The sequence below is a fragment of the Mustela nivalis genome, assembly GCF_964662115.1.
Source record: "Mustela nivalis genome assembly, chromosome: 1".
In the NCBI taxonomy this organism is placed as follows: Eukaryota; Metazoa; Chordata; class Mammalia; order Carnivora; family Mustelidae; genus Mustela; species Mustela nivalis.
The window spans coordinates 69,341,416-69,347,563 of NC_139020.1; the positions used below are offsets into that span (position 1 = coordinate 69,341,416).

Below are 6,148 nucleotides of genomic sequence, written 5' to 3' on the forward strand. Positions count from 1 at the left end.
AGTATTTTGAAGATGGTAAATCTGTTGTGATCTCATACTTCAATGGACCATACTCTGTAATTAGTTTACACTGGATGACAGGACAACTCTACAATTAGTTCCCGTGATACCGTGATTTATAATACATGTATATTTGGTCTTCACCAATGCTTACTGGTTCACAGATCCCCAAACCTTGGAATTTTTGAACACAAGAACAATGAAAGCATCTTTCGTTATAATATTTTGTCTTTTGTCCTCATTTCCTGAAAGCACTTCAAAGACATAAAGATAAAAATGAATGTCTTGTTATTCATAACAAGCCTCTTTCCACCACAACTGGGTTTATGTTAATGGATGACTTTTGAAAAGCACAGAAGGATGGAGGTTGGTTGCCAAGGGAACCAACCAGGAATCCAGGAATAGAGGGTTGGAACTTTTAGTCCCATCCCTTGATCCCTTGAAGAAAGAGAGAAGATGGAAAGGATAGGGAATGGAGGCTGAATCAGTCACCAATGGCCAATGATTTAATCAATCATACCTATATAATGCAGCTTCTATAAAACCTGATAAGGTGTTCAGAGAATTTCCAGGTTAGTGAACACATGGTCAAGGGAGAGTGGCACATGTGGGGAGGGCATGGAAACTCTAGACTTTTCCCCATAACTTGCCCAATGCATCTCTTCCATCTGACTGTTCCTGAGTTATATATTTCTATTGTAAATCAGTAATCTAGTGAGTAAAATGCTTCTCTGAGTTCTGTGAGCCATTCTAACAAATTAATCAAACCTGAAGAGGGAGTATGTAAGAAAGCATAGATGATAACCTGGACTTGTTACTGGCATCTGAAGTGGGAACAGAGATAGTCTTGTAGGACTGAGTCCTTAACCTGTAATCTTAACTGTAACCCAAAGAACTTCTTTGTTCATGGGAACTTCTGATTTATAGCTGGTTATTTGAAGAGCAAGTAACCACCGGGAATTGCAACTAGTGTCAAAAAAGGCGGCAGTTTTAGGGGACTAAGCCTTTAACCTGTGGAATCTGATACTATCTTCAGGTAGATAATGTCAGAATTGAGTTAAATTGTTGAATACCCGGCCGGTGTTGAGAGAATCGCTTGTTGATGTGTGGTGGGGAACCACCCCTCCACCCACACATACACACATACATATCCTACATGTTAGAACTGGTGGCCAGAATCTTTAGTTCCCCAAATTGGGAATTCTTAATTATTTACCTACAGGGTTTATAAGCCTTTTGGTAAGGGGGAAAAAAAAAACAAAACAAAAAACAAAAACATCTAAACAATATAATTTTGAACACTAAATCACTAAATACATATTATGTTTGCTACCCAAGAACAAAACATAAATGGCCTTCTTCAGCTATGGCTCATCTTTACAAATGGCATAGCCATAAGGCTGAAGAATATGGCAGGTCTTTTACATGTGGTTTCCATAAAGGGATCTTGGTAAAGATACCTTACTTAAAAGTCCAAGCTTTAGCTACTCAAGAGGATGCTTTTGTTCTGTAAAGGGCAGCTGAGGTTCTCTAAGCTTTCTGACATGCTTGCTTATACAGAGCAGTGGTCTGCAGCTGTCATCCTCTGCCAGAGGTAACAGGAACATCATCTGCACAGGCCCGCAGACTTGGGAGAGTCAAGAGACATAGGCTGTAAGACTTAAGAAGAAAACAGGCTGTCAAAGGAGAAAGAAGCAAAATTACTCTAGTGCACACAACTTCCTCTCTGGACAGCAATCAATGCAAATATAATGCTGGTAACTACAGGCATTTCTAACTTGTTTATGATCCTTCAGTATTTGCTTATACTTCAACATTTATCACAGACGTGTAATAAAGGAGGTAAGTATGTCTGTTTTATCCACTGGACTCTGAGAACCCTCAAACCTTGAACTTGGGTAAAACTGAGTAAGGGGCATTTTCAGTATGTATGCCAACCCATAAAATAGGTGGTAATAATGTTAATTTACACAGGTCACACATTTTGGATTAACTTTTCAAAAGATCTTAACAACTGGGTACACAAGAAACCTGTCGTTGAAATGGTGCTAATTTTTCTGTTTTTGCATGAATTATTTTCTTTGCTGAAACAAACTGGGGAAAAAAAAAACTCTTAAGTATTAAAATTTACTAAGAGAAAAATGTGCCTCTGGGTTAGCCTAGCCAATAACACAGCATGTTAATTTGAATTAAATATAAATCATGAATTACAGGTTGCAGTTGCATTTGAGCTAAGTTGCACTGTTCTGCACAAGTCAGAAAACTATGTAACTCAATTATCAAACAAAATCATAATTTGGGTATTTATGAGTTTTATACACCCAACAAAGCCAACTGTTTGATATTGAACCAATCCTAAAAAAATACCTGTGTAGAGTTGTTGAGTTAAAATAAAATAAAATGTGTTTAAAATAAATAAATAAAAATAAAACACTGACCAGCTTTCAACTACAAAAGGTGTCCTCAAGGTAATCTAGTATACACAAATCAGATTATTAACATTACTTAGTGAAGAGTTACAATTAACATTGTCAAGTGTTTGCCTAAAATTTAATGGAGTTAGAAACAAAGGAAAAGATTCCATCATTTTGTGGGATGTCTTAATTGGACTGAGAGTAATATATATTATAATTTACATTTTGATGGATAGTTATTGGTTTCAAAACTACCTTAAGCTTAGAAACACAAAAGTGGCACTAAAGAAAATGGACAGGAGGAAGTCTATTTCTAGCTGCCTCATTTTTTTCTCAGTATCCCCTACCTCAGCAAATAGTAAATCTTTGGGTAGTTTAGGATAAAACCACACAGTGATAGCTGATGCTTCTCCTTCCCTTACATCTTTTTTACTCATCTTCTTGATTAAATCATGTTAAGTCTGTCTTCAGAATATTCCCACCAATCTCCTCGCTATCAACCATTATTTCTGGCTTGGATTTTTACAATAATATTTAGTCCTAAAGTGTTCCTTCACTTATTTATTCATCCACCCATCAAATAACTACAAATAAACAATCACTTCAGTACACAGAGAATTACCCTTTTGGCCTTTACAAAACAAACACCTCTTATCTAACCTGAATCTCACTACAGTGCATTGTTCCAGGACATAACTGCCCAGGGCACCTAAAAGTCAATACTGAGAAAATAAATGACTAGGTAAAGTATCATTTTCCAAGTTGGGATCCTAATGCTTTCATTCTAAATCAAACTAAACTAAAGAACCTAACTGATACGTCATAGAGAATATTCTGAGAGGCCACTGGAATCATGATATGCCATAATTTTTGGCATATAACTCAATAGGAATAAAAGGAATTGAACGATACTGCTATATTCTTTTTATTCCTCTCAACAAGATGTTTTGGCCTTTACATCTCTGAAAATGAAAAGAAAAACAACTGATGTTGAACTCTGTCAGATGCTAGCAATAAACAATATTTATCCGTGAAAACTTCTGCTAAATGATAAAAAGCCCAATGCCACCAAGAAATACATTTCAACAAAGCATTACTTTTTATAATTATTCAAAATTATGATATTTATATGTTTATTAGCTGTATATTAATAGTTATAATGATAAAAAAATTTCCCTGGACTGATTTAACATTTAGAACATTATGACCACAAGATATGCAGTAAATAATTAATACGCTTTTTTTTTTTTTTTTTTTTTTGCTGCAGTGAAAAATGATAACCAGCAAGACTTTTATGCATAAAACCATACTACATAAGAGTAGAATTCTATGGGTCTGCGTTTCTCAGAGGCATAGCACTATTTTGGGCTGATTAATTTTTGTTGTTGAGGATTCCTTTGTGCAATGCTGGATATTCTGCAGTATCCCTGGCCTCCTCCCACTAGATATCCAGTAGCCCCTATTCCTAGCTAGGACACCAAAAATGTGTCCAGATACAGTCAAATGTCCCGAGAGGGAGGCAATAGTCCCTGAAAACCACTACTGTAAGGGACAGAACAGCAATACAATATAATACTTAGACTATCAAAATGTTAGTTCACTTTATAAAACTGGATGATGGGTATCTGTGGTACACATTTAAAAGAGTGTTATTGTAAAATAACATTTTATGATACACTGGAAATTACCTTATTTGTCATTATTTAAACTTATGGGGAATAGCTCTGGATGTCAGTTTATAATCTATTAGCCCAAAGCATCCTGTAATTTATAGGACAGGTGGGTAATGTACTTTTAACATTCAGTGTACTTTAACATTCACTTACTGATCTTTCTCCAAACCCTAATATAGTACTTAGCTATAAGTCTTTTTAAAAATATACTTTAAAATTTATTAAATTTTTAAACACTTGATAAAAGTCTAGAAAATTGGAAGTATCAGGGCTTTTAAACAAATACAACATATGTAGGGACAAAGCAACTATTTTTCAAAATTCAACTTGTATAGACTAGTAAGCCTTTCTGCATCCATTCTTCAGATGATGTCTTAGAACTCCAAGGATTTGGAGACTGATTAAAAACTCCAAAGATCTTTTTCATACACAGAAGCAGTTACTTGTTAAATCCTGTTACTTAGTCACCTAAATAGTCTCTAACTAAGCTCCTATTCTCTCTGCTTAATCAGTTTATCGTCAAGAATGCTTATGGAATCATTCACTTCAGCTATAAATATTAAAATGTATGTAGTGCTTTTATTGTTTTAAAGCATTTCCACACAAATTATCTGGTATTAATCAAATACATCTACAGGACAGGTAAGAAGGTATTAGGGAATTAGGAAATTTGTAGTTTAGTAATGACTTGCCTAGTTTACAATTCAGCAATAGCAGCAGCAGCAGCAGTGTTGACATTTCCAGAGTAATCACACCAAACGCTTTCTCAGGAAATCCTCATTTGATGTTGTGATCATAACTTCACATTGTATGGAGTTTTAGGATGCTTGAAGGCAAGTTCAATAAAATTACTGCAAAGGGGGCAGAAAGTCTTTAGCTGTAGCAGCCAAATTTCTTAATCACTTTATATAAGACTCTGAAACCTAAATCTTCCAAATTGTCTGTAATATAGTATTATTTAAAATTCACTTCTATGTTGAATATACTTATTGTCAAGTTTTTTCTTTTTAAGTTTGAAGTCTTCTATCTGGAAGGACAAAATATTAACAGTACTTCTCGAGAGGATGGCTGCGCTTTTTACAGTCAAGTAACTTGAGAATACAGAGAAGCGAAGTCTGTCAATAAGCCCCTGCAGAGGTGATCTATACATGCCAGTTACCAGCGTCTTCTAAAAATCCCTGTCCAATCCTTAAAGTTAACTCAGTTAGGGCTCTGGTTTTTAAGACCATATCAGGAACCACCTTCTTCTCAGAACCACCAACACCCCTCATTTTAACTCAGCGGCTCAGACTAAAAAGGATTATATGTTCTCAGCTACTGCTAGAGTCCGGGTCCCCTAAAACTCAAACCCAAACAAGGCGCTATAGTTCAGCATTTCCGAGTTATTTTTGCAGTCGTGGCGTGAATCTGAGCCAACGTGCCTGTGTGGAGCGCCAGACAGCCCAGGGTCCCCATGGTTACCGCCACAGCAACGCGTCGAGGCCCGCGGGGCAGCAGGCTCCAGCCCCGGGACCGCCGCGGGGCGGAGTTGTGGGGGGCGGGGGCTGGAAACACCAGCCCGCGCCTCACCGACCGCGCCGGAAAATTCACTTCTCCAAAGTGAAGCAAACGGCTTCAGGGCCGCGCCGTGAAAACAGCGGGAGCAGGGCAACCCCGCCAACTGCTCATCCCCGCTCGCCGCAGCTAGGACAGAACTCCCGGCTACACCAGGCCGCGTCGGTTCTCTCGTCATGGCACTTTTCATTTAGCTTCGCTTTTTCGTACCCGCTCAGGAAATTTAAGATGCCTCCACAGATAATAACAGACGCCAAAGACGCGGCGCCCCACCCCGCCCGCCAACAACTCACGCCTTTCCCACGTTTTCACCCCAGACCCGCCCCTGGCCTAGAGGCGCGCGAGCCGAGGGAGACGCGAACTCCCGCCAGGCGTGCCCCGCCTCGCCCCGCCCCCAGGCGCGCGCCCCACCCGGGTGAGAGGCGTGGAGCACGTTGCCCCACCCCCCCTCCTTCCCAGGCGAGAGCCCTTGTGGGTGGAGGGCTGGTAATTCCGCAATTCATTTTT

The 6,148-nt window shown here is 38.7% G+C and overlaps 1 protein-coding gene across 1 annotated transcript in view; it reads right to left on the minus strand.

Moving 5' to 3' along the window:
* Nucleotides 1–4,866, minus strand: part of SLC9A9 (solute carrier family 9 member A9) — a 679,861-nt gene extending 674,995 nt beyond the window's left edge. Inside the window, exon 1 of the mRNA XM_082713071.1 lies at nucleotides 4,780–4,866. The gene's annotated coding sequence lies outside the window, so the exon portion shown is untranslated. The remainder of the gene's footprint in view (nucleotides 1–4,779) is intronic.
* Between the last annotated feature and the right edge of the window lie 1,282 nt (nucleotides 4,867–6,148).